Below are 25104 nucleotides of genomic sequence, written 5' to 3'. Positions count from 1 at the left end.
ATCTGAGGTGCTGTCTCCTGGGCTGCAGCCATCATTTTGTCCCAAATAAAACTTAGCTTGCAGCTCTGAAGTTGTGCATCAGTCAACACTGTTGCTTGAAGGGAATCATGTATTCAGCTACAAATGCTGAATTCACTGATACAATGCTTTTCTTCTCACCAGCAATAAGACGGTGTAAATCCATTATTTACTTCTTTTCCAGCTAAGGGTCCTTGTCCTGGCTGACTAAATAAACCATGGAATATCTCCTTGGAAAGAACACGTGGCAGAGGTGCTCGGGTTTAAATGCCCACAGATGCTGGGCTCTGAGAGCTCACAGCTGATTGCAAAGTCACTGTTTGCAATTTACTTCTGGCACCTGTTGCCATTTGGCACAATGCTAATGGGCCCCCTGGGAGTTAGCCCTGAGCTTTCTGGATAACTCACTTTTCAAATCACCCAAGTGAGTCAAGCAATTTTTCTTTGCCAGCATGAATTACGCCACTGGTGAAAGTATGAATTCATACTGTTAAACCAATGCAGATTACTCTATAATTTCTACATTGTTCTGATTAGTACCAAATATAGACGGGCAGGCTGTTGTCAAGAGCCATATACCAACCGCTTTGGCTACAAGGACAACAGGTAGTCATCGAAGTGGAGAGCTAAGTCAGTGCCACTCACCCAAAAGGTCCATTCGTGTTTTAAAAAATAGGATTTTGAAATATGCTTATTTCTTGCCTCCCTAGCCTCCGTGGGCTCCTCTAGGCCGGCCCTATGTTTTCTTATTGGGCCTGGAGACTCCCATTCGCTGGTATAATCTGTGCTTCCTTTTTTCTTCTCACCGGATACAGGAGAGACTTTCTATTTCCCTTACTTGGCCTCCACAAGCTGTGTACATATTACATCCTTCCCTCTTTCCAAATCACTTTTACACACCACACACACACACACAGAGTTAGAAGGACTGGGATGGCAAAGGGGCTGTCTACAGGGAAGGCAACCATATTATGGAAAAGGGAGAACCCTGCAGGAAGTATTTCTTAAACCCGTCTTGGCGCTGAGAAGAGCTCCTCGTCTAGGTGCCTGTTCTCTGCCCAAACAGCAAGCAGAGGGCCCCGGGTTTCTGCTGAGGCTTGCTTACAGGGGGTTGGGGGAGCAGCTGTGGCCAGGGGGAGCGCCAGGAGGGGAGGCGCGTAGTATAACACGGACCTCACCCTTCCCTACCGCGCTGCTGGGTGAAGCTTAGGGGCGGCGCCTGGGGAATCTGCAGAAGTGAGGAGTCCTCTGCAGAGCAGCACTCCGCGAGGAAAGGCAACAGACGGCAGAGCGCTGGGAGGGCAAGGCCTGTGAGTAAGACGTGCTGCCTATGCTAGCAGATCCCCCAGGCCCCGGGGACTCACCCTCCAATCAGCGGTGGGGGCGACTCTGTGAAAACGGCTGGTTCACGGAAACCCGGCGAGACAGCGGCACTGTGTTGGGAGGCTCTTAAGAGAAGGAAGAGAAAACTGCGCGCGCGGGCACAGCCAGGCCTTCCCTGACTGCGATGCCCAGGAGGCCCAGGCAGCAGAAGTGACCACAGCGTCTTGCAGATCAGTCTGTCTAGGGAAGGACGCTGACATGCTCCGTGGAGAAGGCTTGGGGTAAGAGAATGGAAACGAAATGACCGTTACTGTAGCTGACTGACCAGCCTTGTTTTGAGGAACAGGTGGGAGAGACACCTGGGCACCTTCATCAGTACTTGGGCCGGGGAGGACCCTTCATAGATCCCAGAACACTGAGACCCCGCATTAGCAGGCGACAGTGATCGCCAGTGAGACCAGGGTGACAGGCAGTTCTTGGCCTGCCTGAGGTTTTACTTGTTGAGTAACCGAGCCAGCAGACACTTAACTGTTCCTACTGTAAAAGACAGAGGAGACCCATGTTACCCAGTTCAGCTCCTGAAAGGCTGTGATACCAGGAGGAGCAAAACTGGAATGTGCTGCAGCTTCGGGAGGTGGAACATGGCACAGAGAACATAACCAGGGCTACTGGTGATTTTACCACTCCACTGAAGCAAGCAGACTACAGTTATTAGTGTACAAACAATTTTTCTTGAAAATTTCTTTTAGCATTTAATTTCTATAGCTCTCTATATGTTTTTTCCTTTGAGACTTGGTTCATCCTTGGCATTCAGCGTGGGCATCTTTCAGAGAGCTCGTATCTGGATAAATTCTCCATGCTTGTCTACTCATGGCACTTTGGGAATACTTAATTTAAAATTTTATTTTAGATTGAAATGATTGATGCATATTCTAATGCCCCTGAGTGAGGCTCTAAGTTCCTCAAGGACAGGGATCATGTCAGATATTTGTATTATTTGAACTGAATTCTTCACGTGTGTGTGTGTGTGTGTTTGCCTGTGTGTGTGCCCCATCACTCACTGACATTGACAATGAAGTCGCTCAGTCATGTCCGACTCTTTGTGACCCCATGGACTGTAGCCTACCAGGCTTCTCTGTCCATGGAATTCTCCAGGCAAGAGTACTGCAGTGGGTTGCCATCTCAGTCGTGTCCAATTCTCTGTGACCGTATGGCCTGTAGCCTGCCAGGTTCCTCTGTCCATGGGATTTTCCCAGCTAGGATACAGGAGTGGGTTGCCATTTCCTTCTCCAGGGGATCTTCCTGACCCAGGGATCAAACCCACATCTTCTGCATCTCCTGCATTGGCAGGCAGATTCTTTACCACCAGCATTACCTAGCTTTCATCATTGAAAGAGTAAGCTCTTGTCATTGCCTTCCCCTTGACAAAAGAAAATCTCAGGTCGAACTCTTTATGAATATTCTACCATGGCTAAGACTGGCAGTTGTCACTCAACTTGTGTTTTTCTTTTCTTTGAGAGTAAGAAAAATCTTAGGTTGGCATACATTAACTCCATAAAAAACTACATTTCCCAGATTCCCTTGCAGCTAGGTGTGCAATCATGTGATAAAGGTTTAGCCACTGGGATGTGAGCTAAGTATTGGATGTGATTCCCAATTTGTGCCAGGAAAGGGCAGGAGAGAATCTTCTTTCCTCCATATCCTGTGTCTTGCTGCTTGGATCAAAGATATGGTGATGATTATGAACCATCTCTCTTAAAGCTCACTCTCTAGATATGGTAGGAAAACCAACTAAAAGAAAGCTGGGGCCTGACAGTGCAGTCATCATAATATCCCTGAACTGCTCGTGCCTGAACTATTATGTGAGAGAGAAATAAATGTCTGTATTACTCAAATCATTGAGCATATGAGGATACCATTTTGTTTGTTGCATGGTATACATAAAAATATTTATTCCTCCTCTTACTGATCAGATCTTGCAGCTCTTGGCACAGAATAATAGGAACAAGTTTAATATTAAGCAATAAATAACCACATTGTCAGTAGCTGTTGCTGCTGCTGCTAAGTTGTTTCAGTCGTGTCTGACTCTGTGTGACCCCAAAGACGGCAGCCCACCAGGCTCCCCCATCCCTGGGATTCTCCAGGCAAGAACACTGGAGCGGGTTGCCATTTCCTTCTCCAATGCATGAAAGTGAAAAGTGAAAGTGAAGTCGTTTCCGACTCTTCTCGACCCCATGGACTGCAGCCCACCAGGCTCCTCCGTCCATGGGATTTTCCAGGTGAGAGTACTGGAGTGGGGTGCCATTGCCTTCTCCATATTAGTAGCTGGTATGTGAAACTGGCAGGATCTCTTGTATAAATTATAAATTTCTAATGTTTCAAATCTTTTCCTTTGCTTGTGGTTGTGAAGTGAGGGAAGAACCTTCCCTCTCAACACTGTACAGCCCACACGCCTACCACTTGGATGGATATCTAACTCCAAGAGAGCTAAAGTCAGATTCTCTATTTCCTGTCCTGATGCGCTGAGGTCACTCAAGTGTGGCTCCTCCCTACCCCCAACATGCATGTACTCTGAAATTAACATATTGAAGGCTGAGTCTGATAAACTGTGATGAGAAACAAACTTTGGGTTCTTTCATACTCACCTCCTTCTCTGCTCTCTGTTTATCCTTCTCCCCCAGCGGCTTCACCCTCCATCTCCCACATTACTGCCCACCAGCTGCCACTACCACTGTCTTAGCCAGAGAGCTGCTCACAACGTCCAGGAGAGACTCTGGTGCCCCTGATGAGTGCTGAGATGCCTGCTTACCCAGGACGCTTTCCATACATGGAGTGGTACTGCCTGGAGGTCCTGAGCAGTCTGGCCACAGTGCTAGCCAAGTGCTGAACCAGGGCTGGCTGTCGGGCCCTGAAAAGCTAGGATGACCCTATCCTGAGATCATAGGACATTTTTGAAAATAAGGGACAAGCTTGATAGAAAGTCCTTCAGAGAGAACAGAAAGTCAAATGACTAGTTCTAAGGGAAGTGGTGACATAGGGAATAGACAACAGAGCTCAAGGATTTAAAAAAAAAAAAAGAACGAAATAATTTAAGTTGCACTTGAAATCGGAGTTCACAAGTCTCAGACCACTACAAGTCATTTGCTGGCATATGATCACATCTATATTTTTTTGTTTTGAACCTAAGTTAAAGAGAATTCATTGACTCATGGCATACTGCCATCATCAGTCTGGGCAAGGGTTCCCTCTCATTGGTTTTGCTTTATTTTTCTTCTTCATCCTTGAGTCCACCTTCATTTCTCTCACCATTGTAGGGTCCATTAAAATATATAAGCAACGTATATCCTAGGATATGTCGGTGACTTCGGGAAATAATATAGAACTCAGAATTCAGATTGGGAGTTAGGCTCAGACAAGGCTGGTCACAACTTGGTTGGAATTAGGGTTCACATGTCTCAGGCCATTTCAGGTTGTTTGCTGGAATGTGGTAAAATGTAATCTATACTGGGTTTGGGATTTTGGATTTAAGGTGGAGAAAGTTGAGATACTCATGGGAAGTTCCCATCATCAATTTCTTAGCAAGGGCCCTCTCTTAGTTTTGTTTCATTTCCTTCCTTCATCCTTGATTCCCACCCTTATTCCCTTCTCCATCCTAAGGACCCATCCTACTATCCAAGCAGAATACATCCTTCTGCCATTCAGTATGTGGCCTTTTTGTCTTGTTGATAGTTCACTTCACTGTATGAAAGCTTTTTAGTTTGATGTAGTCCCATTTGTTTATTTTGCTTTTGTCTCCCTTGCCTGAGACATATCAAAAAAATTATTAAGATAGATGTCAAAGAGTTTACTGCCTATGTTTTCTTCTATAAGTTTTGTGGTTTCAGGTCTTACATTTAAGTCTTTAAATCATTCTGAACTTATTTTTGTGCATGGTGTAAGAAAGTAGGCCAGTTTGATTCTTTTGCATGCAGCTGTCCAGTTTTTCCAACATGATTCATTGAGGAGCTTGTACTTTCCCCATTGCATAGTCTTGCTTCTTCTGTTGTAGATTAATTGCCCACATAAGAGTGGATTCATCTCTGGGCTGTCTGTGCTGCTCTACTGACATATGTGTCTGGTTTTCTGCTGGATCGATACCGGTTTGATTACTGTAGCTTTGAGGTAAGTTTGAAATTGGGGAATGTGATTCTCCAGTTTGTTTTTCTTTCTCAAGATTGTTTTGGTTACTCAGGGTCATTTGTGTTTGAAAAATGTCATTGATATTTAATAGGGATTGCACTGAATCTGTAAATTGCCTTGAGTAGTCATTTTAAAAATATGCATTTTTCTAATCCATGAGCGCAGTACATCTTTCCTTCTGTTGTGCCCTTTCAACTTCTTTCATGAATACCTTGTAGTTCTCTGAATACAGTTCTTTGTCTCCTTAGTTAGATTTATTTCTAAATATTGTATTATTTTTGGTGCAGTTATAAATGAGATTATTTTCTTAATTTCTCTTTCTGTAGTTAATTGTTAATATATAGAAACACAACAGATTTCTGTATATTGCTTTTGTATTCTGCAACTTTACCGAATTCATTGGTGAGTTCTGGTAGGTTTTGGTGGTTGGTTTCTTTAAGATTTTCTATGTATAGTATCACGTCATCTGCAAACAGTGGCAGTCTTACTGCTTCCTTTCCAATGTGAATTCCTTTTATTTCTTTTATTTATCTGATTGTAGTGGAAAGTCCTAGCCAATAGCCCTTTGGTTCTCCCAAATTAAGCCCCATTGACCGTCAAATCCAAACGTTCTGGGAGGTCATCTTCCTGGTGCAGGACCTCCAGAATGGGGAGCCCAGTGTAGGGCTAAGATCCCTCACTCTTTGGGAAGAACCTCTGTAATTGTAATCAATAGTTGCTTTGTAAAGAGTTGTAATTTTTGTTTGGCCATGGGAGGAGGGGAGATCAATGTCTTCCTACTCCAGCATCTTGGCCATTCCTCTACTTGTTTCAAGTATCATTTCCAATCTGTGATCTGTATATGAACTTCACCTATTATATTTTTTTATAAAGAAAGTTTCTTAAATTTAATGTCTTTTTCATCCATTTGTTTTTTATCTTAGAGTTTGTGTTTTTGAGTGTTGGTTTAAGAAGTTCTTCCACACTCCAAAGCAAGAAAAATAATCTACATGTTTCTTTTTCCTTTTCCATTAGCTTTTTAGATTTTCCATTTAAGACTTTAATCCAACTGGATTTTCCCCTTGTATATGGCATAAATATGCATTCTTAATGGGGGTAATGGCATTCCCAAGAAAGTGAAATTGGTTCTTAGAGGGTAAAAAAAAAAAAATCTAGGTGTTATAATTGTTTATAGCCCTTCACAGGTGGCGCTAGTAGTAAAGAACTCGCCTGACAATGCAGGAGACAAACAAAACACAGATTTGATCCCTGGGTTGGGAAGATCCCTGAAGGAGGATCTTCCTGGAGTGGCAACCCAACCCAGTATCCTCTCCTGGAGAATCCCATGGACAGAGGATCCGGGCAGGCTACAGTCCATAGGGTCGCAAAGAGTCGTGCACGACTAAAGTAACTTACCACACGTGCACACGCATAGCCCTTCAAGGACCATAAACAAATACATTCTATATCCATGATATTAAAATTTTATTGGTAGTGGAAGAAAATCAGGGGGAAAATATACCTAAAAAGTTTTCTTCAAAGTACAGTAATGAAAACACTGGTTGAGAAACACTGGTATAGGCTAAGAATTCAGCATTACTTTTTTCCCTAAAATGACACATCCCTAATCTATTAAAACTTTATCAATTCTTTCTCTGAGGTCACCCCTTTCATTGCCCTTTTTCAAAATTGCTTTAATTATTCATAATATATTTAGTCATCTTAAATATGTTAGAATAAGTATGTTGAATTCACTTTTTTAAAATTTTTTTTAAATTTTATTTGTTTATTTGGCTGCTCTGGGTCTTAGTTGTAGCATGTGGGATCTAACTCCCTGAGCAGGAATCAAACCTGGGCCCCCTGCACTGGGAGCTCAGAGTCTTAGCCACTGGACCACCAGGGAAGTCCCTTGAATTCACTTTTTAAAGTCATACTGAAATTTTAACTGAGGTTGAATTTACTGACTAATTTTAGAGAACTGACATCCTTACATTGTTGCTATCCTTTCTATGAGCGTGATACAGCATTCCACTTATTTAGGCTTTTGTACCCTTAAAACTTTTCTCCATGAAGATCTTGTACATTGTTTATTTGGTTAAATTCAGTTTATAGTGTTGATTGCTATTATGAAAGACATCACAGACTCTGTTCTATTTTTAGCTGACAATTGCTGATGCTGAAGAATACTATTGATTTTTGTGAGTGAATCTTGTTGTATCTGGCATTCTCGCTGAATTCTCTTATTAGTTCTAAACCTTTCTGTTGATTCAGTTGATTTCTTATCTGAAGAAAAGAAAAAAACAAGGGGAAGGAAAGGTAGAAGGGAGGAAGGAAGAAAGGAAGAAAAGGATAAAAAAGAAATTGTGTACTTTCTCTGAAGTAGATAGGGGAAAGTCAATAATCCAGTGAGCTCGCAATAGCAAGAGGAACAATGAAGAGAATGCTTGTGGATCACACTATAATAATTGGCTGGTCTAGTTTAAGGACACAGGCAAATCTACTTTGCATTTCAACAGTCAGCTTATTCAATTCTGCCTAATAAATATCTGCAATTGTTGGCTTCCTAATTCACATGCTCAGTCCTTTCCATCATATAATTATGACTTTCACAAATGTATTATGTTACAGAAGGGTAGAACCACTTGTACTGCTTTATCTCAGCAAGCAACACAGTAATCAGTATTCTGTGGCTTTCTTTGAATAGTCATACTTAATAACCTCTTAACATTCTCACTAATACTCACAGTGAGAAGAACATTTAAGTGCATGAATTAGAAGAGGAAAAAAATCTCTTGAATAGTTTCCTAAATGATGACCTATCAAAAGTGGCTAAGTCAAAAGTGATCACTTTTACCTGATGATCCGTTTATTGCTTAATAAGAGCTTCAAGAGATTAGTTGCATCAAAACACACATACCACTCCCTGAATTGAACAATATGTACAAATAAAATTATGTTCCATTGTAGAAAAGTTGGACAAGGTTTCCATGCACATACATGGCTATAGAAGCTGGAAATTTCCCAAACTGTTCACAAGAAATCTAAATGTCTTTAGAAACAATTTCCTAAAAACGATCAAATCAATTGGAATGAAAATTTCTTTGCCACCTAAAAAGTCCAAGAAATCACTTGAGTAATTTCTATCAGAATAAAAGTATGGCATTTGGCAATATATAAGTTTATGTACTTTAAATACCACCAAATAGATTTCTACATAAAGCTTTTTGTAAGCTAAATGGATTTCAGAGGTAAGGCATACAGAAGAAACACTAAGATTAATTGTATTAAAGGGAACAGACTTCTCTGTATCTGTTACATGGGACAGTTGGAAGGACAAATTTGTAACAATGGGATAATCCTAGCTGCCCTTTGTAAAGTAAAATATAATGTCTTAGCAAGGAGAGAGAAAATCATAACAAAAACATCTTTATGAAGGCTATCCTATGTAATTCTATTAAAATTACAGGAAGAAGATGAGATTTAAAGGAAACATAATGAAACAACAGAGTAGTGATTTAGTGTAGGTCATCACTAAAGACAGCAGAGCTGTCAATGACATTGTTCATTCATTATACTTTGTACATACCTCTGTGAAAACACCATTTCTCCCTATGTCCTAACTATGAACACTTAGCAGTCAGGAATTCTCCCACCTTCTCCTGTTTTGTTTTAAATCTCCTGTACCCAGCATGGTTTTCCCCTATCAATGCAAAGAAATAGAGGAAAACAACAGAATGGGAAAGACTAGAGATCTCTTCAAGAAAATTAGAGATACTAAGGGAACATTTCATGCAAAGATGGGTTCGATAAAGGACAGAAATGGTATGGACCTAACAGAAGCAGAAGATGTTAAGAAGAAGTGGCAAGAATACACAGAAGAACTGTACAAAAAAGATTTTCACAACCCAGATAATCACGATGGTGTGATCACTCACCTAGAGCCAGACATCCTGGAATGTGAAGTCAGGTGGACCTTAGAAAGCATCACTACGAACAAAGCTATTGGAGGTGATGGAATTCCAGTTTAGCTATTTCAAATCCTAAAAGATGATGCTGTGAAAGTGCTGCACTCAATATGCCAGCAAATTTGGAAAACTCAGTAGTGGCCACAGGACTGGAAAAGGTCAGTTTTCATTCCAATCCTAAAGAAAGGCAATCCCAAAGAATGCTCAAACTATCGCACAATTGCACTCATATCACATGCTAGTAAAGTAATGCTCAAAATTCTCCAAGCCAGGCTTCAGCAATACGTGAACCGTGAACTTCCATATGTTCAAGCTGGATTTAGAAAAGGCAGAGGAGCCAGAGATCAAATTGCCAACATCCACTGGATCATCAAAAAAGCAAGAGAGTTCCAGAAAAATATCTATTTCTGCTTTATTGACTATGCCAAAGCCTTTGACTGTGTGGATCACAGCAAACTGTGGAAAATTCTGAAAGAGATGGGACTACAAGACCACCTGACCCACCTCTTGAGAAACCTGTATGCAGGTCAGGAAGCAACAGTTAGAACTGGACATGGACCAACAGACTGGTTCCAAATAGGAAAAGGAGTATGTCAAGGCTGTATATTGTCACCCTGCTTATTTAACTTATATGCAGAGTACATCATGAGAAATACTGGGCTGGGAGAAGCACAAGCTGGAATCAAGATGGCCAGGAGAAATATCAATAACCTCAGATATGCAGATCACACCACTCTTATGATAGAAAGTGAAGAGGAACTAAAAAGCCTCTTGGTGAAAGTGAAAGAGGAGAGTGAAAAAGTTGGCTTAAAGCTCAACATTCGGAAAACTAAGATCATGGCATCCAGTCCCATCACTTCATGGCAAATAGATGGGGAAACAGTGGAAACAGTGTCAGACTTTATTTTTTAGGGCTCCAAAATCACTGCAGATGGTGATTGCAGCCATGAAATTAAAAGATGCTTACTCCTTGGAAGGAAAGTTATGACCAACCTAGACAGCATATTAAAAAGCAGAGACATTACTTTGCCAACAAATGTCGGTCTAGTCAAGGCTATGGTTTTTCCAGTGGTCATGTATGGATGTGAGAGTTGGACTGTGAAGAAAGCTGAGCACCGAAGAATTGATGCTTTTGAACTGTGGTGTCGGAGAAGACTCTTGAGAGTCCCTTGGACTGCAAGGAGATCCAACCAGTCCATGCTAAAGGAGATCAGTCCTGGGTGTTCATTGGAAGGACTGATGCTGAAGCTGAGACTCCAATACTTTGGCCACCTTGTGCGAAGAGTTGACTCATTGGAAAAGACCCTGATGCTGGGAGGGATTGGGGGCAGGAGGAGAAGGGAATGACAGAGGATGAGATGGCTGCATGGCATCATCAACTTGATGGACATGGGTTTGAGTAAACTCTGGGAGTTGGTGATGGACAGGGAGGCCTGGCGTGCTGCGATTCATGGGGTCACAAAGAGTCAGACACGACTGAGCGACTGAATGGAACTGAACTGACCCAGCATGGTGCATAGGTACATAGCAAGTGTTCAGTCTTAGAAATGCTCTGTTTTAAAGTCATGTGATTAGATGACTTCGCACTATTTCTAGATGTTTTTATTATCACAGGGTTTGTCTAATAGGCATATAGCTTATTCTGCCTGAGCTACAATGCCATGAATTAGTGCAGTCTAGACTAATTTCACCCCTAAGTTGAACTTTTAACTCTGCCAGATGCTCTTTGGCAGTAGGTTCCCCAGTACTGAAGATCTTGCCAAGCATGCGTTATGTTATTGTATAATTACAGCTCTCTAGTGCTCCGTATGGTATTATTAGCTCAAGCTGTAGCTCATTTGGTCTACATAATTACAGCAGACTCAGCAGTGAACACTGACCTACAAAGGGGGGATTTCTGGGGCTATTTTTTATCTACTTCAACTGACAATAAATGTAGTTATCACTAGGACTCCAAATTTTGAGAAAGTCTGATATTCACACTGCATTTGCAAGTACCTTTGGACTATCTAATATCATGCTGATTTTTAGAGCTATTATTTCCGCTAATAATGATTGAGTGTTAATATTATTTGAACAAAAATTCAATTTTTTTGTTGTTCTTTCCTCTGGTGGGTGTTTTCTGGGGGAAAACAATTAAGGGCAAAGTGGTACAAAAGTGTGCAAGTCTTGGGGACTTCCCTGGCGGTCCAGTGGTTAAGACTCTGAGTTTTCACTGCAGGGAGCTCTGTTTGACATCTCATCAGAAAACTGTGATCCCACATGCTGCGCAGTGCAACAACAACAAAACAATTTAATTTAAAACATAAAATTAAAAAAAATTAATATGCAAGCCTTAAAGAATCATTCTGTTGGAGATTCTAGCTTGTTAAGGTTTTATAATGCCTATGGCATATTTCTGCTTAATCACCCAATCGTGTGTGACTCTTTTTGACCCTTTGGACTATAGCCCACAAGGTTCCTCTGTCCATGGGATTTTTTTAGATAAGAATACTGGAGTGGGTTGTCATTTCCTTCTCCAGGGAATCTTTCTGACCCAGGGATTGAACCTGCATCTCCTGTGTCTGCTGCATTGTAGGCAGATTCTTTAGCCTCTGACCTGTCCAGGGAGCCCAAGGCGTATTCACAGCTCAGTAAGTTACACTTTCTTGTCTTCACTGCACTTACGTGTTTTGTAGCTTCAAACACCCCTTCTTAAGAGGCACAGGCGTTAGCCCTTAAGCCCCTGGTAGTTGTAGGTGCATTGTCCTAGGGATCAGGATTGTCCTGCATGCAGCTGCTGCTGCTAAGTCGCTTCGGTCGTGTCCGACTCTGTGCGACCCCATAGACGTCAGCCCACCAGGCTCCCCCGTCCCTGGGATTCTCCAGGCAAGAATGGTGGAGTGGGTACTGTCTTGCATAAGAGGTAGTAAAGTCTTATGTGAACTTGGGATGGCAGTGAGGAAGGCTGCAGTTCCCTGGGCATTTCCTTCCCAGTGGGCTTCACAGAACCTTGCTGCTCCCTACTCACTGTTACACGTCTAACCAGGCCCTGCTGCCTTTGCCTGTGTGTTCCTCCACGATTTACTTTCATTGCAAGAAAAGTTACGGGGTGACAAAGCAGTGAGTGTGCATGCCTGCTGGGTTGCTCAGTCATTTCCAACTCTTCTGCAACCCCACGGACTGTAGCCCACCAGGCTTGTCTGTCCATGGAATATTCCAGACAAGAACACTGGAGTGGGTTGCCATTTCCTCCTCCAAGGGATCTTTCCAACTCAGGAACTGAACCCGTGTCTCCAGCAGCTCCTGCATTGGCAGGTGGATTCTTTACCACTGAGCAGCCTGGGAAGCCCGAAACATACACCACTGAACTGAAACTGCCAAAATCAACGATCGATGGGCTTTTCATTTTTTTAAAAAGCAAGCATCCTGAAGATTCTTTTTATCTTTCCTTATAGAATCGTCACGATAAGAGTTAATGCTCTTGCACACGGTTTCACACTTGTAAAGCTCTGCCAAGAAATCTCATCAAGTGTGCAGTTTAAATCCCATTTTATTCTGATGCACACAGTATTTTTTTTAAGGTTTAAAAAAATTTTTATTTAGAAAGGCTGAAATGATTGTATGCTAATTTGAGCAAGCAATCTGTACAAGGATTTTTCAGTTTTGTATCTTCCACATTGGATTCTATTATGTATTCTGAAGCACACAGTATTTTAATTCAAAGGAACTGCTTCTTAAGAAAGAACCGTCACTTTTCAAACTATTCATAATTTACATTTGAAGAGTGTATTTTAAAATATTCTGGCAGAAACGAATACAACATCATAAAGCAATTATAATCCAATTTAAAAAATGCTGACAATAAAAGCTATGGCTACCTCAATATTAAGGATCTCTTTCCATCTCTCATGTGGAAAAACACACATGAGCAATTTTCATTTGTGTGGTTGAAAGTTCATATGCTAATATAGGCAGGAGAATTAATTAATTCAAGAAAAGTCTTTTTGGTACACCTGCATAATCAGCTAACAGTCTTTAGAGGACATTTATTTTATTAATATGTGAACATTTTTCAGACTTTGGTTCAACCAATGACAAATACATACACACATACTTTTCCTGACATCAAGCCATGTTATAGTAGGGTTCTATCTAAAGCATCATGGCATTTTCCTTACATGGATATTGCAATCATTATAGACCTGAATGACCATTGTGAACCTGACTGATGGGCTGCATAAGCAGAATGGGCCTCTCTTGATAAGTGCCAATGAAGTACAGAAATGTTAGAGCTGTTAGAGGCCTTGGATATTATTTAGCCCAGAGTATCATTTACAATCCAACTAAGGCTTAGAGAACCAACCTGACTTAAAACACTCACACTGTTTCTAAAGGTAGAATCCAAGAGATTATTAATAGTAAAACATTTCAGTTTGAATAAACAAATCAATTAGTAACTTACAAAAAGAATTAGACATACACCATATGGTTTCTAATCAAGGCCTAGCATCTTGAAAATTTAAGGAAAATATTTGAGTTCAGCAATAGCCATCTGAAATGTATTTGAAATCTTTTAGAGTAAGTGTTTATGTTAGATGCGATGAATGGTTTTCAGTTCAGTTTATTTCAGTCGCTCAGTTGTGTCCGACTGTTTGTGACCCCATGGACTGCAGCACGCCAGGCCTCCCTGTCCATCACCAACTCCCAGAGCTTACTCAAACTCATATCCATAGAGTCGGTGAGGCCATCCAATCATCTCATCCTCTGTCATCCCCTTCTCCTCCTGCCTTCGATCTTTCCCAGCATCAGGGTCTTTTCAAGTGAGTCAATTCTTTACATTAGATGGCCAAAGTATTGGAGTTTCAGCTTCAGCATCAGTCCTTCCAATGAATATTTAGGACTGATTTCCTTTAGAATGGACTGATTTGATCTCCTTGCAGTCCAAGGAACTCTCAAGAGTCTTCTCCAACACCACAGTTTAAAAGCATCAGTTCTTCGGTGCTCAACTTTCTTTATGGTCCAACTCTCACAGCCATACATGACCACTGGAAAAACCATAGCCTTGACTAGACGGACCTTTGTAGGTAAAGTAATGTCTCTGCTTTTTAATATGCTGTCCATGTTGGTCATAACTTTCCTTCCAAGGAGTAAGCGTCTTTTAATTTCATGGCTGCAATCATCATCTGCCGTCATTTTGGAGCCCCCCCAAAAATAAAGTCTGTCACTGTTTCCACTGTTTCCCTATCTATTTCCCATGAAGTGATGGGACCAGATGCCATGATCTTAGTTTTCTGAATGTTGAGCTTTAAGCCAACTTTTTCACTCTCCTCTTTCACTTTCATCAAGAGGCTTTTTAGTTCCTCTTCACTTTCTGCCATAAGGGTGGTGTCATCTGCATATCTGAGGTTATTGATATTTCTCCTGGCAATCTTGATTACAGCTTGTGCTTCATCCAGTCCAGCATTTCTCATGATGTACTCTGCATATAAGTTAAATAAGCAGGGCGACAATATACAGTTTTGATGTACTCTTTTTCCTATTTGGAACCAGTCTGTTGTTCCATGTCCAGTTCTAACTGTTGCTTCCTGACCTGCATACAGCTTTCTCAGGAGGCAAGTCAGGTGGTCTGGTATTCCTATCTCTTTAAGAATTTTCCACAGTTTGCTGTGATCCACGCAGTCAAAGACTTTGGCATAGTCAATAAAGCAGAAGTAGATGTTTGTCTGGAACTCTCTTGCTTTTTCAATGATCCAGTGGATGTTGGCAATTTGATCTCTGGCTCCTCTGCCTTTTCTGAATCCAGCTGGAACATCTAGAAGTTCACAGTTCATGTACTGTTGAAGCCTGGCTTGGAGAAAACATTTCTAGTTAGAAAGAAGGCATTACTATTTAACACTAAGCCTCCGTAAGCATTTCTGTGGACAAGACATTATGCATTATGCTTGTCTCTGCCATTAAATGAAAAGCATTTCAAAGCCAGAGCACATATCTGACTTATCTCTCCCCGAGTGAGTACCTTCTGTTAATAGTATTTGTTCAGTAGATGCTTCTTGAATTGAAATAAATTCTGCCACTATTATCAAGCATCCAAACACCAAAGATGAATCCTATCTTTTATATACCCTTTCAGACTCATTAATGTTTATCCAATAAGTATTTTGCATACAGGATAGTCTATATTAAGTTTTTTAAAACAATAGCTTGCACAAGTGGGTTTCAAAATACTTGAGGGAAAAGTACATGTTGAAAACATTCATCTTTTCAAGAACTTTATTGACTACTTAAAATATCAGTATGGCATTTTCTTGACTAGTAACTGATTTAGAAATATACTCATTGGCACTCTCGTTAGTCATTTAGCTGTGATCTTGAAGGTAAATTGACAATTTCAGTTGAAGAAGAATGCTTTAATTCTTTATTAAGTTATACCAGGTTGAGAGGGGAAAATAACTAAATGAAAGGCAAGGAAGAGTGTTATAAGTCAAATGAGTCACTGAAGACAGACGATCAGCTGGCAGGGATACAGTCTACTTAAGGATGAAGAGGCTGGAGTCTGGGTATCGTGGAGGAGGGTCTGGTAGGAATCATCTGGAAGGAAGAGCATGAACAAAGGCACAGAGATGTACATGTAAGGGTCAGCATACGCTTCTCTTTGTTCTAGAAAGCCAAGTACTGTTTGGAGGACCAGCTGTTGTTGTTTTGCTTTGTTTTCCTTTGGAGGATAATCACTGTACAATGTTTTGTTGGTTTCTGCCATACATCAATGAGAATCAGTCATACATCCTGCGTACATGCTATGTTGATTCAGTTGTGTCCAACTCTTTGCGACCCTACGGACGGTAGCCCACCAGGCTCCTCTGTCCATGGGACTCTCCAGGCGAGAATACTGGAGTGGATTGCCATGCCCTCCTCCAGAGGGTCTTCGCAACCCAGGGATTGAACCTGAGCCTCTTTTGTCTCCTGCATTGGCAGGCGGGTTCTTTACCACTAGCGCCATCTGGGAAGCCAAGTATAGTATATCCGCTACCTCTCGAGTCTCCCTCCCACCAGCACCCCGAGCCCACCCTTCCAGGTCGTCACAGCCCCAGGCTGAGCTCCCTGTGTTATGTAGCAGCTCCTCACGTGGTCATGCACACAATTCAGTGCTCTGTGCCAGTTCTGACCAGGGGCTTCTGGTTTGTTTGTGGCACTCCTGTGCTTCTTGGCACCTTGCCTGATTCCTCAAGTCACTTTAGAACTAAAGTCTTGCCTGGCTCTTGCCAACCCCACTCCCACCCCCAAACATCTGAACTCCTCCCACTGCGCCCAGAACGTGCTCACCAGCTAACTGACTTTCCCAAGTCATCTTAATATCCACCCTACTGGCTTGCTGTGAAAATAAAACCAGTAATGCCTGTAAGCTGGCCAGCACGATGCGTGATGAATGTTACTTCCATTCTCCTCTGAGCAATATCCACTAGTTGGGACACCTCCACTGTTTTGCTTGCTACCACCTTCGCCCTCCACACACACCCAGACCTGTGACATGCTTCCCTGAAATACCAGCCACTTTCTGTTGGCCTTCTCTCTACTCCCCACGGTCTGCTACCCGCTCGGGAAGCGGACTCTGTTCTCTGGTCCCGCAGGGCCTGCTCCATCTCTCCCATGGGAGGGTCTCATTTCCCAGGGCTGGCCCCTCCCAGGCTGCAACTTCCTGAGAACTTGTCCTGAAATCGGATACTGGGAACTGTGAGTCCAGAAAAGAGAAAGCTTGGGGAAACAGCTGTTCTCTAATGTTTGAAGACCTGACTCATAAACAAGGAATTAGGCCAGTTTCTAAACATTTCATGCTCTTTGGTGGTCCAGTGAAGCTTATGAATGCTTTCTTAGAACAGTATTTTTAAATGCACAAATCATAACATATAGGATTACAAAGAAGCCAATTATATTGAAATACAACCAACAAAACAAGCTCGTGATGCAGCAAAGTGTATGATGTTTTATTAGCATATATCCTGCCATGTATTCCTTGTTCTTTCACCCCCATCTGAGGGGCACAGCAAGGAAGACTAGAGAAGAATGCAAAACTGTAAAATTTTCAAATAATAAAATAACAGAGCAAGACTTTTGGGGAATTCATCCCCGTCAGTTTGACCCAAAACCAACTTCTGATGCTGTTGTCTGCTTCTTTTAATCATTAATAGTATTATATTTTTGGTTGGACACTTTCACCTCCATCTGAGGGGCACAGCAAAGAAGACTAGAAAAGAATTCAAAAATGTAAAATTTTCAAATAATAAAATGACAGAACAAGAATTCTGGGGAATTCATCCCTGTCAGTTTGACTCAGAACCAACTTGTTCTGATGCTGTTGCCTGCTTCTTTTAATCATTAATGTTATTATATTTCTAATCTCTGAGGACTTTTTCTTCATGCTTGGACACTGGCAATGTACTCTGGGGAAGAAATAAGAACCACCCACTCTCAGGGAAGCTTTGTAGACTATCACTTTGATTCTCGCTAAGCTGGGTTTCTCTGTCCTAGGGCAGACAACAGAGTGATGATTCACAAACTGAGATTTATGACTTGCTATGTTCAAAGAAACAAGCAAAAAATATTCATTTCTGTCACTTCTGTTGAGAACTCATCTGAGTCACTCTGCATCTCCCTTGGTATTTAAAAGACTGTAGTTTTCTATGTCTGTGAGTCTGTTTCTGTTTTGTAAATAGATTCATGTGTATTATTTTTTAGATTATACATATAAGTGAAATCACATGATATTTGTCTTTCTCTGGCTTACTTCACTCTGTACGATACTCTCTAGGTCCATCCAGGTTGCTTCAAATGGCATTATTCCATTGTTTTCTTATGGCTGAGTTATGGGGAAAGGAGGGTGGGGGAGGGATTAACTGGGAGTATGGGATTAACAGATACACACTACTGTATATAAAATAGATAAGCAATAAGGATTTACTGTATAGCTCAGGGATCTATGCCTACAAAGGTCCATATAGTCAAAGCCATGGTTTTTCCAGTAGTCATGTACCGATGTGAGAGTTGGACCATAAAGAAGGCTGGGTGCAGAAGAATTGATGCTTTTGAACTGTGGTGCTGGAGAAGACTCCTGAGAGTCCCGTGGACAGCAAGGAGAGTAAACCAGTCCATCCTAAAGAAAATCAACCCTGAATGTTCATTGGAAGAACTGACGCTGAAGCTGAAGTTCCAGTACTTCGGCCACCTGATGCGAAGACCCGATTCATTGGAAAAGACTGCGATCTGGAAAAGATTGAAGACGAAAGGAGAAGAGGCTGGCAGAAGATGAGATGGTTAGGTAGCACCACGGACTCAGTGGACATGACGTTGAGCAGACTCCGGGAAATAGTGGAGGATGGGGAAGCCGGATGTGCTTTTTCCATGTGCTTTTGTCCGTGGGGTCAAAAGAGTCAAACATGACTTAGCGACTAAATAGCAACAATAGGGATCTGTAGCCAACATTTTGTTATAACTTATAATGGAAAGCAATCTGAAAATATATAATAAATATCTGTATATCTGGGCTTCCCCGATGGTGCTACTGGTAAAGAACCCACCTTCAGTGCAGGAGACTGGGTTCGATCCCTGGGTCGGGAAGATCTCCTGGAGAAGGACATGGCAACCCATTCCAGTGTTCTTGCTGAGGAAATCCTATGGACAGAAGAGGCTGGTGGGCCACAGTCCACAGGGTCGCAAAGAGCTGGACATGGCTGAAGCAACTTAGCATGGTGCATCGATATAAATGAATCACTTTGCTGTAGATGTGAAACCAACACAATAATGTAAATCAACTATACTTCAATTTTTTAAAAGACTATAATTTTTAGTAATCAGACAGCAGTCTTCATACATGGACATAGACTGATAGACCTAATGAGTTAGATTTGGCCGAGATAATTGCACCAAATACTTACTGAGCCTCCTGCTTGCAAGGCAGTATGTTAGACATTTTATTCTTTCATTTTGTTTAACAAAAACTCTGTGAGGTATTGATATCTCTGGTCCCATTTTATATGAATGAGCAAAATAAACAAAGGGATTGAACAATTTACCAAGAGTGTTGGAACCGGAAGTCAATCCATGTCTGTTAGATTCCAGAGCTCAAGTTCTTAACCCTCTGTTTTCAATTACTAGGGAACTTTGTCAGTAATAAGCCAGGCAGGCCACTGGCAAATACTCCTGAAATACTTGGTTTATAGCTCTACATTGAAACCTTCTATCCAACTATAGAAATGTGCCCCAAGCTCTTTTTTTTTTGAAACTCTCCGTGTCTTGAATTCCTTTCAGAAAATGCTGTTAGTATTCCCTTAGCATCCTCCATGTGCTGGTTAGTGCAAGAAAAGTTATTTTTAGCAAGAAAAAAAGTCTCTCCTGGGGGTTGGTTTCGTAAATGCAGCCACATCTGCTGTATTTGAGAGTCTGGCTGAAGTCACTGGAGTGATGAGCTGAACTGGGACTCTGTCTTGGTGACACCTGAGACACCCCCGACAGTACACATCCACATGGTCTCCTGAGAAGGGGGAGACCACTGGGCCGAGTCACTGCAAGGGGAGGAGAGGGAGTCGGGATCCTAGTAACCTGACTCAGATTGTCCACCATTTATGGAAAATGGCATTTACCACGGACAATAGTCTCCTTAAGGATCCTCCTTCTAGAAAAAATCCTTTTAGTGCCTCCAGCTGTTTCTTGATCTTCTGCTCAGGATGTCACGATTCAAAAATAACGATTTATGGAACTGCCAGAAGTTACTCAGATAATATTTATTAGTTCTAGTCAAACACTTGCTCCCTTTTGTTTAAGCAACCTGGGGCTGCTTTGCCAAAGAATATTTTCATCAGTAAACACTGGGCTTTGCCTAATAACCTAATAGGAGTCAGAAGTCCAGAAAATGTACAAGAAAATTACTTGTAGTAATTATTACAGTAAGAAACATTTTGTGGGGATTTATTCTTTAAGAGAAATATAGACTATAAACACTGGAATCTGCTAGAAGAAAAAGGGGAAATCTCAGGTTGGTTGATTTGGAGGATTTTTGTGTTTTTATATTTCACTGCATCATTTTGACTTCAGTTTGCAAAGCCTTAGAGGTCTTTCAGTTCAGTTCAGTTCAGTCACTCAGTCATGTCCAACTCTTTGCGACCCCATGAATCGCAGCACACCAGGCCTCCCTGTCCATCACCAACTCCTGGAGTTCACCCAAACTCATGTCCATTGAGTTAGTAATGCCATCCAGCCATCTCATCTTCTGTTGTCCCCTTCTCCTCCTGCCCCCAATCCCTCCCAGCATCAGGGTCTTTCCCAATGAGTCAACTCTTCACATGAGGTGGCCGAAGTACTGGAGTTTCAGCTTCAGCATCAGTCCTTCCAACGAACACCCAGGGCTGATCTCCTTTAGTATGGACTGGTTAAGATCTCCTTGCAGTCCAAGGGACTCTCAAGAGTCTTCTCCAACACCACAGTTCAAAGGCATCAATTTTTCGGCGCTCAGCTTTCATTATAGTCCAACTCTCACATCCATGCATGACCACTGGAAAAACCCTAGCCTTGTCTAGACAGACCTTTGTTGGCAAAGTATATAAACACAATGGAGAAGAAATCCTTTTCTGTGAGCCAGGGAAGCATTTTGGTTATTTGTTCTGATTTGCTTTTCTTACTTTTAAAAACTGAAAGATATTTTTTAAAACAAGAAGTACTAATGGTTAATAGTCAAAAAGTGTTCTATCTAATTTTTGCAAAATTTGTGAAAGGTAAACTTTGATTTTCCATCTGTGATTTCAAAACAAGAGGAAGAGAGAGAGCATCAATAGTTGCAGTGGTGTGATTTCCTATTCCATGGATGAGTTTACATCTTTCTGGCAAATTATTCAGCAAACTGTATAAAATTCTTAAAAAAGGTTATTTCCTCACATATTCTTTTTTATTAATTTATTTATTTTTAATTGAAGGATAATTACAATATCGTGTTGGTTCCTGCCATATATCAACATGGACCTCATATATTCTTAATCCAGTAAATATAGCTTCTAAAAATCCAACCTAAGAAGACAGTTGCAGATGAATTGAAGATTTACATACAAATGCACTGCTCACAGCCATGTCAAGAGAGCAGGCTTCCCTGCAGCTCATGCTCCTGGAGTGTCTAACTGGTTGGCTATGAGCGGCAGTGGTGACGCCCACCTTGTGTCATTATTTGAAGAACATTTTAGACATGGAGTTAAAAAAAAAACAGGATCGAAGCTTTGCTCTGACCCCTTTGTCAGTGAGCTGACTCTAGAAATTACTTTTTTAGTGTGTTATTTAACATTTTCATCTGCATCATAAAATATTTTAAGATCACCAGATTGTATTGATTCCTAGCTCTACTCTATACTAGTTAAATGAACTTGAGTAAATCCCAGTGCCTCAATTTTTCCATCTTGTGACATGGTGATAATAATGGTTCTTCTCATCTAGAGTTGTTTTGAGGGCTTAAGTTGGTGCTAGTGGTAAAGAATCCACCTGCCAATGCAGGAGACACAGGTTCGATCCCTGGGTCAGGAAGATCCCCTGGAGAAGGGAATGGCAACCCACTTCAGTATTGTTGCCTGGAGAATTCCATGGACAGAGGAGCCTGGTGGGCTACAGTCCATGGGGTTGCAGGGAGTTGGACATACGCACGCACACACACACAAATGAGTTATTTGGAAAGGTGGCTTGTCAGGGCTTGGCATCCATCAAGCGCTGTGTTAAATGAATCTGCACAATGAAAGTAACGACCTCTGTTTCACCCAAGTGATGGAAGGATTACATGGGAAGACATTCATGGAAGTATTCTATCAACACCCTGCACAGCATTATGCTATGATTAAGGAGATAGTCAGGAGTGATGTCAGTCTGAAGACTGTATGGAAGGAAGTCTTTCACTTGCTAGAAATCATGTGTTGGAGAGGTAATTGACTTAGCAGACCAGAGAAAATTGAAATTTAATTCTGGTCCAACAGAAACTAGTCTAGAGTGGAGCTGGTGGCAGAAGCAGCACCACCAAGGAAAACTGAGACTGACGGATTGTCAGCTGTGTTGACCATGTCAGAGGGGTTTTCCTGACACGAGCTGTGTAGGATGCGTGCAAAACAGATTGGATTTCTATTTATGGCCATAATGATGGGATTTGCTAATGTTAGTTACATTCTTAGTAACAAAGAGTAATTACTCTAACGCAGGTTATAGAACTATATTTGAGACACGAGAACTGGAAAAGCATGTATGTGTGAATGGGAAAGGGAGGGTGATGAGATAGGATTAAACCCTTATCTCTCATAATAGGAGGTTGAGCCATGGAAATAAGAGTCAGACAGGACTTCCCTGGTGGTCCAGGAGTTAAGAATCCGCCTGCCCACACAGGGGACGTGGGTTGGACTCCTGGTCTGGGAAGATTCTACATGCTGTGTGGCAGCTAAGCCCATTCACCACACTTACTGAGCCTGTGCTCCACGGGAGAAGCCACCGCAGTGATAGGCCCCTGCACCCCAACTAGGGAGGAGCCCCCACTCACCCCAAGAGAAAAGCCTGTGTGCGGCAGTGAAGACCCAGTGGCACAGCCAAATGAACAAAAATGTTAGACAAAAAGAGTCAGACAGATGAACGTTGAAATACCAATGTCTCTTCTGAAAGAGAAGACTTGGGTCCAAGAAGTTTGTGGGGAAGTGTTTCTAGAAAGTAAAGTAAGGATGTGGGGGAAAGAGCCAGAGAAAGGAAAAGAGCCAGTAAAGAACAGGTCCCTGATGCCAATTCCCTTGGGGAACCTTCTGCGCAACCGTGTGGAACCCAGCTTTGAATTATCCCATCAGAGAACAGGAAGGCTCATCCCACTAGCTGGAGATGGTGTCGATCTCTCTGCAGTTTTGCTTCTGGTCATTCAACTAAGAGCGCCCACGGAGAAGTGAAGAGATGCAGGAGTTGTCACTACAGCCACAGCAGGTGAGCTCAGAGGTGGCAGGGGCTGGGGGAAGGGGCATTAACAGAGTCTGTCAAACAGAAGGTGGAGTGAAGCTCGGAGGGTGGATGTGCTAATACTTCAACTGTGAATTCGGTGGACTTGGCTCCTGCATCACTGGCCTCAAGCACTGGCAGGCTCTGGCCCAATACATTCACAGATCGGGGGAGCAGAGCTGCAGACACCCCGCCTGACGTGTAGGCGCACCCAGGAGGAACCGGATGGGGCTCTGGTGGGCTGCTCACTAGCCAGGGTGTCACTTCTCTCTGGGGAGGACGTGAGCGAGAGACTGCAGGGGAGAGTAACTGGAGCCTTCCGTGTGGAGAGAGAAGCCCAGGAAATGGAAGGCCCGACAGAAACCAGCGTATAAAACTTAATAAGGAAAGAACGAAAGAAAGAAAGGAAATCATATTCACTCGTTATTTCAGAGTATCAAGGTATCAGTTCAGTTGTTCAGTCATGTCTGCTTCTTTGTGACCCCATGGACTGCAGCACCCCAGGCCTCCCTGTCCATCACCAACTCCCGGAGTTTACTCAAACTCATGTCCATAGAGTCGGTGAGACCATCCAGCCATATCATCCTCTGTCGTCCCCTTCTCCTCCCACCTTAAATCTTTCCCAGCATCAGGGTCTTTTCAAATGAGTCAGCTCTCCGCATGAGGTGGCCCAAGTATTGGAGTTTCAGCTTCAACATCAGTCCTTACAATGAACACCCAGGACTGATCTCCTTTAGGATGGACTGGTTGGATCTCCTTGCAGTCCAAGGGACTCTCAAGAATCTTCTCCAACACCACAGTTCAAAAGCACCAATTCTCTGGTGCTAAGTTTTCTCTATAGTTTAACTCTCACATCCATACGTGACCACTGGAAAAACCATAGCCTTGACTAGATGGACCTTTGTTGACAAAGTAATGTCTCAGCTTTTTAATATGCTATCTAGGTTGGTCATAACTTTTCTTCCAAGGAGCAGGCATCTTTTAATTTCATGAGTGCAGTCACCATCTGCAGTGATTTTGGAGCCCCCCCCCAAAATAAAGTCTCTCACTGTTTCCATTGTTTCCCTATCTATTTGCCATGAAGTGATGGGACCAGATGCCATGATCTTAGTTTTCTGAGTGTTGAGTTTTAAGCCAACTTTTTCACTCTCCTCTTTCACTTTCATCAAGAGGCTCTTTAGTTTCTCTTCACTTTCTGCCATAAGGGTATATACTGGATAAAATCAGTTATCTGTTGGGAAATGGTAATCAGGACAAGAGAGAGTGGATGAGACGAGGGACTGCTGCTTTTCATATAGGTTTAATCGTACTCTTGGACTATTTCATCTGCATACTGAGTCATAACTGCGTACTTACTCATCCATTTCTCCCAGTGGACATTAATTTGAAAAAACTATATGGCAGATCCATCAAATTAAAGGTCGGGGGGAGTTTTTAAATAGGCATGACAGAATAATCCTCATGTTAAAAAGTTCTATGCCAAAAATTTTTACTACTTTAAGGAAGAAAATACAAATACATACTAAAAATACTTTAAAAAATAAAGAAAAGATGAGGTACAATCACTAATATGTTGGTTCTATGTACTATGCATGAGTTGCTTCAGTCATGTTCAGCTCTTTTAGACACTTTGGACTGTAGCCTACCAGGCTCCTCCGTCCATGGGATTTTCCAGGCA

General features: G+C 42.0%; 1 long non-coding RNA gene across 1 annotated transcript in view; it reads left to right on the top strand.

Moving 5' to 3' along the window:
• Nucleotides 1-1241: 1241 nt before the first annotated feature.
• Nucleotides 1242-25104, top strand: part of LOC133043736 (uncharacterized) — an 89645-nt gene continuing 65782 nt past the window's right edge. Inside the window, exons 1-3 of the long non-coding RNA XR_009689762.1 lie at nt 1242-1622; nt 5390-5502; nt 23337-23414. This is a non-coding gene — a long non-coding RNA (uncharacterized LOC133043736). The remainder of the gene's footprint in view (nt 1623-5389; nt 5503-23336; nt 23415-25104) is intronic.

Source organism: Dama dama, chromosome 3 (assembly GCF_033118175.1).
Source record: "Dama dama isolate Ldn47 chromosome 3, ASM3311817v1, whole genome shotgun sequence".
Taxonomy (NCBI): domain Eukaryota; kingdom Metazoa; phylum Chordata; class Mammalia; order Artiodactyla; family Cervidae; genus Dama; species Dama dama.
This window is presented reverse-complemented; position numbering and strand designations above follow the sequence as displayed.